The sequence below is a fragment of the Drosophila bipectinata genome, chromosome 2R (genome assembly GCF_030179905.1).
Source record: "Drosophila bipectinata strain 14024-0381.07 chromosome 2R, DbipHiC1v2, whole genome shotgun sequence".
Taxonomy (NCBI): domain Eukaryota; kingdom Metazoa; phylum Arthropoda; class Insecta; order Diptera; family Drosophilidae; genus Drosophila; species Drosophila bipectinata.
Window position 1 is genome coordinate 1480977 of NC_091737.1, and position 11122 is coordinate 1492098.

The window sequence follows — 11122 nt, forward strand, 5'->3', positions numbered from 1 at the left end:
GTTTGTGGAATGTAGAAGTTTAGTATGGCGTTTTGGACATTAATAATTCTGGTTTTGGTTGTTTTATCAAGGTTTTTTAGCATTGTGTAGCTGATTCTGTCAAGTCCTGGTCTGTTTCCTTTAAATGTGGTTAATGCTGCTGTTATGGGTTATGGGTGTATGGTATGGATAGTTACGGGTTTTTCTATTAGGAATATGTGGAAGATGAATAGTATTGCTAAGTGATGTTTGTTTGTGATTAATAAAGGTGCTTGAAAAATTGCTGTCAGAGGAGGTTTCTGAAAAATTTTGGCAGAAGAGCTGAGCAATTTCAAATTTTTTATTAGTGTTTGGTTTTGTGGATGGGTTGAATATACAGTGTATGTGTTTCTAAGGGTTAATGCCGCAAAAGCGACTGATGTTGGGTTGGCCGATCGTTTTGGGTTGGCTGTCCGGTGACATTTGGGATGTGAAATTGTTAATGTGGTACATTATGAGGCTTAAACGTTGGGTGTGTTTGTGGTATTGCCTTGTGAGCGCTTGAAAAGATAATTTTTTGTATTGTTGCAGCTTCTTTGTTCATGTTTGTGCTTGGTGGTCGTGGCGCAGAGAAGTTTTCTGTTAGCTTGGCAAATTTATGCCAGTTTGCCTTATCCATAATGAAAGTGGGTTTGCGTGTGGTTGAATGTAAGCACTAACCATACAGCATATAGAATACCCATTTCATTCAACGAAAATGGACGCAAAAATTTCTTTCGACAGGCCCCAGCAGGTGTCACACATTCACATACACGGGGACATTTGTGCGTGCGATTTCGTTTTAAAGCCAGCGCACAAAATTTTGATTTTTCTAACTTTTCAGGCTTGCTACCTTAACAAAATTCGGGTATTCGTTATTTGGTGAAATGACGAAAGAAATTATATTATATATTTTAATATTTCAGCATACATTTTATATTTATTTACGAATAAGATTAAGTGTTAGCAGTAAAATGTCTTGTATATATATATTTTTACGAATCATAATAAATCAATATACTAAGAAAGGAACAGGGTATATTTCAGTCGACATCACTTAAAACGCCGATTACTTTTAGGTTGTTGTTGTTCTGCATGTGAATGGTTCTTGCATACCCTACCGATGAATGATTTTTATAACACCAGACAAAAATGCTAAAAAAAATTTTTTTTTCTGGCAATGAATTTTTTTTACATTTAATAAATGTATGATTTAAAAATTTAAAAAAATTCCATTTCTACTTTAACAAAAATTCAAGTTAATAAAATTCATAAAAACAAACTGAAAAAAGTCAATGCAATAACATATTACAAATACATTTTGGTACGTGGACGGCACTTGTTGGCAAAACCGTCTCAGACAGATTTTCCCAGTGCCATCGCAATCAACGGCGGTCATAAAACCGGGCACTTGAGGGAATGTTTGGAACTTGGTAGACACTGTATAAGTTAACTGAAGTTAACCAAGCAGCGGCAATGTCCGATTATTTAAGAGCTCGCTCTGGCCAAACTGCTGACATAGCGTCTGGCCGGAAGCCCATGCATAGCGGCAAGCACTGCACATTTGCGTGGCCGCTATGAAATACTTTTTGTTAGCTTTAAGTTTCAGTTTGTGTCAGAGTCTCATACAATAAAGAGCACCATAAAACCAATCTCCGGCACTGCCGTTAATTTGTAAATTCATTTGTTGAATTGGTCACCGCGCCTCAAGGGCCGTGACAATGGGGCAAGTGCTCCCATCCTAACTCCCGTCACAGAACGGATCTTCCCTCGGCAACCGCCAGGGATCTCAACCACTACCTACAAGGAGTAGCAACACCCCCCGGCAACCGCCAGGGGTAATTATCTTACAAATATCTCCGGCGTTTGCAGCATCACCGACTGCAGCGAGGGATAACCAACAAACATCATATATCAAACATTATTACACAACCCAAATTATATTATTTGGCGCCCATCGTAAAAGAACCATGTATTTACACAGTTTTTCTAAGTCTGCATGAATTTTTCTTTGTGTATTAAAAAATAAAAAAAAGAAAGAAAGAAAGACAAAAATAGTAAAATATTGTGTCTTACGCTAATAAAAAACTGCAGCCCCATAAAATTTAAAAAAAAAAAAAAAACTTAAATAATCTTTATTAGTTGGCTGACGGTTTAGCATTAACATTTTTTACCTATTATAAAATATTTAAACCATTTCATTTTGTGAACCAATTATTGTCCCAATATTGTTTGCATTTCTGTTTTTGTGAATAAATAAATTAATATTTCTATATAACACAAAAAGTTTTTTTTTTTTTTTTTTTTTATTTTAACGTTGCTTTTATTTCTTGAATCTTCTCTTTGCGAGACTAACAAGAGGTGTATCAAATCTTATATTTTTAACTTAACTAACAGTCATATTGACTGATACGGAGTTAGACGGCCCTAAAAATCGATTGCTGGGTTGGGAGGTCGTTGCGTCTAAGGCGGGATACGCTAGAAACCCGAGTCAATCCCCGAGCGAGAAAATTTGGGTGCGAAGACAGTTTTTCTTTGTATGACTCTTTTTGCTTCTGGATTTCGTCTTTCACTGCGAGGATGCCCAGATCCCGGTGGATGTTTTCGTTGCGAACATACCAAGGTGCCCCTGTGATAGTTCTCAGGATTTTCGATTGTGCGCGCTGTATGATGTCTATGTTGCTGCTGCTCGCGTTCCCCCACAGCTGGGAGCCATACGTCCAGATTGGCTTTAGGACTGAATTGTACAGTAGTAACTTGTAGTCTAGGCACAGTGGCGATCGTGAGTTTATGATCCAGTGGAGGCTGCTGGCTTTCAGTTTTAGATGCATCTTTTTGCATTCGATGTGCTTACGCCAGGTAAGTCGTCTATCAAGGTGAACGCCAAGGTACGTTACGTCGTTAGCTTGAGGGATCTGCATACCGTTTAGTAAAAGCGGAGGGCATGTTTGTCTATTAAGAGTAAACGTTATATGTTTACACTTTTGTTCGTTTATTTTAATGCGCCAGTCGGACAGCCACCTTTCCACTATTGTGAGATGATTAGCCAGTTGGGTTGTTGCCTGCGTTGGGCATCTGGAGCGACTAAGGATAGCGGTATCATCGGCGAACGTTGACGTTGTTAGTTGTGCGCTCGTAGGAATATCCGCAGTATACAAAACATATAGACACGGCCCGAGTGCGCTTCCCTGTGGAACTCCAGCTTCGATGGTGTAGTCGCCCGAAGTAGCTGCGTTGCATCTCACTGAGAATACCCTATTGAAGAGGTATGATTCCAGTAGCTTGTGGGTGTATGTTGGCAAATACGTTTTAATTTTGTGCATGAGTCCGATGAGCCAAACTCGGTCGAAAGCTTGAGATACGTCGAGGAAAATAGCGCTGCAGTATTCTCGTTGTTCGAAGGCTGAGCGTATTTCGGATGTTAATCTGTTCACTTGTTCGATGGTTCCATGGTTTCTTCGAAAGCCAAATTGGTGTGCCGGGATGATATTGCAAGCTTCCAGATGTGGTATTATGCGAGTTAACAAGCATTTTTCAAACAGTTTAGACAAACAAGATAGAAGGCTTATTGGTCTGTATGATGACGGAATTGTGTGGTCTTTTCCAGGCTTCGGAATCATTATAATAATGGATTTCTTCCACTTTTTTGGGAAATAGCCAAGATTAATGATTCCATTAAATAGTTTGCAGACGACCTCTATAGCGCATTTTGGAAGTTCGATCAGCATCTTTGGGGTCAATAGGTCACCACCGGGAGCCTTTTTTGGTTTTAGCCCTCTTATGACTTTTTCGATTTCGTTCGGCCGGAATGGAGGTGCGGCTGGCTGAGGGGAGGACTCTGGCTGAATTACTGGCAGGAGGAATGAATTTGAGGCTGGGTTTGGCTGGAAGACACTTTGGAGATGTGTGGCGAATGTTTCAGCTCGGTCTTCGTTGCTGCGAGCCCAGCATCCCGAAGAGTTTCTTATCGGGGTGGTCGTTTCAATTGGGGCACTAAGATTTGGGTGGGCCCTCCACAGGGGGTACTTTGTGCTTGTTGGCGAGAGATTCTGGATGTACCTCAGCTGTGCATTTTCTTCCTGTTGGTGAAGAGCCTGGTCGAGTGATCGGGTTGCTTCCTTAAGGCGTTGTTTTGAAGCTGGTGATCTGCTGTTTTGCCAATCACGACGCGTGCGCCTCTTTTCTCGCACGAGCTGTTCGATTTGCTGATTAGATTTGAAGTGTTTGTTTCGGTCTACTTCTTTCCTATGAGGAGTAGAGATTTTAGCTGCCGCAACGAGTACTTCTTCCAGGGCGCTCGTAGTGTAGTCGATGTCCGATTCCATGTTAAAATCCGGGGCGAGTTCTATGTGGGCACTCACGTACTTTTTGTATTTTAGCCAGTTTGTTTTTGTCGTCGTCAGACTGAAGGGGTGTTCGGTTATTTCTGGGCTTTGAAGAAGCGTTAGAAGCACAGGCGAGTGGTCTGATGATAAGTCCGAGACTGCTTTGGCACTTATTAGATTGCGAGGTATGTTTTTTGTCACTGCAAAATCAATAAGGTCTGGGAGCTTTCGTGAGTCTGTTGGCCAGTATGTGGGACTTCCAGGGGAAACGTAGTCCAGTTTATTTTTCACATTTATAATTGCATTGTACAATTGTCTTCCTTTGGGAGTCACTAGACGTGATCCCCAGTGCGTATGTTTGGCGTTGTAGTCTCCTGCGGCTATAAATCGATCCCCAAGTGAATTGTAGAAGTCCATAAATTGTCCTTCCGAGATTGAGAAGCGAGGAGGGCAGTAAACGGCAGCAATTGAAAGGATTCCGTTGCTTGACTGAATTTGTATCGATGTGGCCTGCAAGAAGTTTGTTGCAAACCTTTTGTGAAAATGGTGTTTAATTCGTTCTCTGATTAGAACTCCAGTTCCGCCGTGGGCTTTCCCATCTGGATGATCTGTGCGGTAGATTGTGTAGCCTCTTATATGAAAGTTGTATTTGCTTGTAAGATGCGTTTCCACCAGTAGCATAACGTCAATATGGTTTTCGGTCAAGAATTGTGACAATTCTAGTTTATGCCGTGAGACACCATTGGCGTTCCACATTGATATTCGTAGCGCCTGCATAGATTATTTGGACTGTTGTGCTACGAGCAGCTGTATCACCATGTTCTGGTTTTGAACAAGCGTTTGCATGGTCGTTTTCATGAATGACATAAGCTCCATCATACTTTGTTGGAGGGTAAGCATCATAGTTTCCGTTTTGCTGTGTGGCTGTTCTGGGGCCTGTTGAGCACTTTGAGAGTTAGGCTGAATTGGAATTTCCCTTCCAGATCGTAGAGCATCGGCATAGGAGAAGCCGTTGGTGGTGTTTAGTGGACCGAATGAGGATCTCGCAGCTTTGGCGAAGAAGACGTCTGGCGTGGTTTTTGACGAAACGTACGCATTCTGTGGATTTTGGTTGCGCGTTGCGGTCGCTTGACGCATGCGACTCTTTAACTCCTTATACACAATACATCCTCTATAGTTTGCCGTATGGCTGCCTCCGCAGTTTCCACATTTCTTCACGGTACTGTCCTTGTTTGTAGTGCAGCAAGCGGACTTGTGGGCGTCCCCGCAGACTACACAGACAGCCCGAAGTGTGCAGTAAGACCTTGTGTGTCCATACTCTTGACAATTAGTGCATTGCACTGGACCGTTACGTTTATGTGGCTCTTCAACAGTGATTTTCCGATGCAAAAGATATTGCAGGTTGTAGATTGGGTGGACTTCGTTCTTCTTCAGCGACCTGCTTTCAGGCTCGAGCTCGACCTTGAAGAGGGGTTGTGGCTTTTTATCTTTATTTAGAATGTTAATAACATTCTTGGCGGCGAAGCCCTTTTCTTTAAGGGCGGTTTTTATTTCCTCGACGGTAACATCAGGTTCTATTCCCTTTACTACCACTTGTAGGCCCTTACTGCTTTTCAGCTGGTACGTGTAATAGTTTTTCTGTACAGTGTCCAGATATTTTGACACTATTCGGAAGTGCTCTTCAGTCTTGGTTTGCACCTTTGTTTCATGGATGTTTCCTTTGATAAGCGGAACAACATGAAAGTTTTCACCGTTCCCGATCAACGACGCAATTTTGTTGACCAGGGCACTCGAGCTTTTTTCCCTAATATAGATTGGAGGGGGCTTGGGTTTTTTTGCGGTGTCTTGGGCTGGTTGGTTTTCCTCAGCCTCCGCCAGTAGGGCAAATCTGTTAGTAGTGGATCTGTCTGGTTCATTATCGTTATTCAGGACACGGTTAATTTTTGTTTTGTTGCCTGTCGGATTACTCTGCGGGCTAAGCTTGCGCTTAATTTGGATGTAGCGATCCATTCCAGTCTGTGTGGCCGTTGCCGCTTTGGCACTTTCCGAGGTTGTTGTTTTTGTACTCGCTGTAGTCGTTGACGTCGTGGTACTTTGAGTTGCAGGGGTTTTCGCTGTTGTTGCAGAAGTTGTAGCGCTGCTTGTTGTTGGTGCGAAATTTGTTTCCGATATTGGAGGGGGGGTTTTACACTGCGAACTCCATGACGCGGGAGTCGGAGTGAGCAGAGCGGGTGAGCAAGACCGTGCCCTTTGGGTTTCAGCGGTCAGTAAAGCCGGGTTGCTTTTAAGCGCCGATTTTTCCACTTCGGTATCGCGGGTTGAAAAGTAAGAGTAGAAGCCGTTTCTTTGGTTCACTGAACTTCTACGCTCGTTCTTTTGGTCGTTGCTCAATGAGCTCATTGCGTGGTACGTATTTTTTTTTTTTCAACAATGCACTAGTTTCGGTTTAGCACATTACAACTGTTATAAAAAAAAAAAAAAAAAAAAAGCTTGTCTGTCGCTTTTAATAAATTGTATTTCAGTGTCTTTTCGCTTATATTGGCGAAAATATAAGCGAAGTGAAGTTTTCCCGGAGCTCGGACAAGGCACGTCCGCTCAGTTCGGTAGTTCGATTACTTATTGAGTACGGATTTTTGTTTAACACAAAAAGTGCGGAATAAAAATTCGTAACCAAAACCAAAAAATCGATGGCAGAAAATTTTAAATTTCAATCGGAAATAATTTATATAATCGCGTGAATTTAATTCAGCTTTTATATGTCTTTTTTGTTACACAAGAATTCTTGGTATTAGCCGCGCAGTTTTGGTTATTTATTTTTCTTTTTCGTTTTGTTTCCCCACTCCATTTTCAAGAACACGATACGGCCGCACATGCATTGTGTGGCAATTTGTTGTTTTAATTTTTTTTCTTCGTTTATAATAAGCGGAGGCTCAGTCCCCGCGCACCCCTCACCTTGTCTCTACTTGGCAAGGCAACAGCGCAGTTCGACGAGCTCGCACACATAACTGAAGCGGCGGCTCAGCCCCCGCGAACCCCGCACAAGCCCAAATGTCTCTAAAGACATGCAATTCGAGCATGCATTAATTCTTTTGGGCGATATTATGGGTACAGCTCCACATGAGCCGCCCTTTTCACCTCTAAAGGAGTATAAGACAATTCTCCAACGACTCTGAGTCCGAGGCCGCAAATATGGCATTCAGCATGGAACAAATGACGGCCACTATACAGGCGGCCGTTAACCATGCCTTTCGGGAAGCCAATACTGAAAGCCAGCGTAGACAAAATGAGCTACGTCTAGCTATACAAAAACTGACCGAACGGGTCGACGCAACACAAATCGCTCCCGCCCAAGCGGAAGCTCCCCAAATGAAAGCCTATAAACCTATAGAAATTAGGGACGACGTCAAATGTGACGAGCCCCTAGATGCCGTCAACTGCCTGCCCGAATTTACGGGAGCACAGGACGCATACGTCTCCTGGAGACAAGCGGCAGTAGCCGCATACTATATTTACAGGAATTATGTAAATAGCTCGCGCCATTATCAGGCAGTTATTATTATTAGGAATAAAATAAGGGGCCCTTCCGATGCCGTACTGTCTTCGTTTGGCACTGTACTAAATTTCGACGCGATTATAAATCGACTCAACTTTACGTACAGTGATAAGCGTCAGATTCACGTTGTCGAGCAAGAAATGGGTACTCTCAGGCAGGGAAATCTAACCCTCCTGCAATACTCGTCGTAGTCGAGAGAAAAAACTCACCTTGCTCACCAACAAAGCTACCATGTCGTACGAAGCCTCGGCGGCAAAAGTTTTGTGTGACAAATTCCGGGATGACGCACTCCGAGTCCTTTTCTCGGCAAAGCCGAAAGATATGCCTTCAGCTCTCGCTTTGGCACAAGAAGTGGAATCTAACCACGAGAGATACTCATTCGCGGCTTCACTTGCTAAAAGCCAGGAGGACAAAGACAAAAATCCGTACTGCGCCAAACAACGCAAGGCGCAGGTACACTCTGCTCCACGCAGTGCAAATACCCATGAACCCATGGACATCGACCCATCGCGGTCCCGTCGTACCAAAACAGGGAGCCAACAGTGTCCGATCGATCGGGCCTACACAACAAGCAGAAGGTTAACCACGTCGCGCAGAGCGCAGGCGGAACCGGGGAGAAATATACAGCCGCAGCTTCAAGCACGGCTCAGGAAATTGACGACGACGTCATTCAAGATTATGATTCGGACGTTATTAATTTTTCAAGGGAATATCCCTGCTACACGTCGGCCAACGACAAGAGGCCAGCAGACCCGGTTCAAACGGAATCGAATGACCCGTGTTTACGTGAGGGGCCGGTGTGCCGCAACTTTAAGAGCGCACCCGCGCTGAAGAGCGCACCAGCACTGAAGAGCGCACCCGCGCTGAAGAGCGCATCCGTGCTCGCCCCTCTTTGCGCTCTCGCTCCTTCGCCGGCCGTCGTCGATCGTAGTTTTTCTATTACTTTTTGCACTAGTTTTTAAGCAATTAATTCGATGTAAGCAGCCCAATAAAGCTGACCGCGTTATATCCACTGGAAGACGCCCCCGACTTTTTATTCAACATTTCTACTCCTGGAATCTTTTGCGGAACCAACGCCCCCCTACAAAACATTGGTCCTTCGAGCCGGATAATTACTGGATTTTCTTCTGCCAGCAGTTCTCGGCATTGTTCCGCCAAAAGATAAGTACATTTTTCCGTCCCCATCTCTCTGCCGGTCTTCAGCAGTGATCCGAACATTAAATTTCGTTCACACTGCTGCAAGATTGTTTTTCCCTCCGTGTCAACTCCAAGTCCGAGTTTTCCGACACAACGGCAGGTTGAGATTTTCTAATAATTTATAATAATCTTAAAATTCGGCAAATTTTTCTATCCGTCTCCGTTTTGTGTGCTGCCCATATTCCTCGCCGTTTTCGGCCTCTCCGTTATCCATTCGCTTGCCAACGGTCGAGGCATATGTGCATCCGCATACATACATACGCACATACATATTTTTTTGGTGCAATTAATCCGCGAAAAATTCGCAAGTGAACAGTGAAATTGTGTGGTGACAAAAAGAAGGCATAATTAATATTGGCCACCGGTGTGAATTAGTTCCGGAATTTCAAAATTCACCGAACAGTCCGCCGCTGTCGTAATATTTGTTTTTATCTTCCTCAATCAGTGTCATTTTTTACACCACATAACTTTTCTGTTCCCCCAATTATACAGTCCACTTATCAAAGCTCCACTGTGCCAACATATGCCCACATGCCCTTACATATATCCGTACCTGCATGCATGTTCATATATTTTTTGCCTTCAATTCCAGGAAATATATAACCGATAAAATTTAACATATACAGTCCACTTCTCGAAGCTCTACTGTACCATCATATGCCCCACATGCCCTTGCCCTACTTGCATGCATGTCCATATAATTTCCAAATATTTTCTGCCTCCAATTTCAGGAAATATATAGCCGATAAAATTTAAAAAAATATTTTACATTCTCTAAAACCAACAATTATAAACCGCCATTTCACTACAAATCCGTGATTGTGTCGCTTAAATTCTCGACCTAGCCGTGTTGTGTTTTTCGGTTCTGTTTATTTTGCTTTGAGGTACGTACAGGGTGCCGACGGCATAACCGGCTGCATAACAAAATTGATTAAAAAATCAATTAATTATAAATTTATGTATTTATAATTATAACTACGAAAATTTATTTAATTCTTATTTTCCGTTCAAGCTAAGGGCCAGGCTTTTTAATTCACCTTTCCGGCCACTCAATAATTAAAGTCGAAGATTTAACTATCGGAAAATTATAATTAATTAATTTAATTATCCACCTTCTGTCCGAATAGAGCCAAGGTTTTTTAATTCCATCTTCCCGGCTTCGTGTTGATTAAATTCAATTAATTAAATATTTAGGTTTCAATTCCACCGTTCCAGCTTCGTGATAATTAACCTCAATTGATTAAAAATTAAGATTTCCAACTCCACCCTTCTGGCTCCATCATATTTAAATCCGACAGTTAGCCAAAAATTAATTATTTATATCTTTGTGTGTTAAATTCAAGCCAAGGTTAAGTCCACCTTCCGGCTCCGCAAATTCGAAAATAGTTAAGAATTTAATATCTCAGTATATATTAAATTCAGTACGAACCACACAAGTCGAAATATACATACATATATAGACAGTCATCATTTTTTTCCGAACAAGCACGAATTTTCCGGTACCTTTTCCATTTTTTCGTGCCTCCAACTCTGCTTCTACTCCGCATCAGGCAACATCCGCCTACAATCCGAACAAACCTCGTCTCCTTTTGGGTTTTTTCTGGTGCCTGAAGTTTTTCTTTCCACATTCGAATTGTGCCGCACACGACTTTCCTTTCCACATCGGCGCCACTAGTTCGCACTTGCTCCTTGTAATTGCCTTTCATCCGCGATCTCACCGTTCTCATCACATTAGTGCGACCGGCCACCACTTCGTACGGGGCACCTGTTGCGCGAGTCAGTCGACAAGCGCTGATCAGCGAATTGGACTCTGAGAATGCCCACGGGAGACGACAAAAAGCCGCGTTCGATCCCAGCCATCCGTTTGGACAGATCTCAATCCGCATCTCCGCGGACGCCTCTTTTGAAGCCTAAGGCTACCAGTGCCAGTCCAAGGGCAAGGAGTGACGAATCCGTCAATACAACCCCCGGTCCTTCACAGAGGCAGACTCACTCCGTCGCAAAAATGGCTCCAAGTGCGGTCGAAGTGGCGTTGAAAAAGTTCATCGCC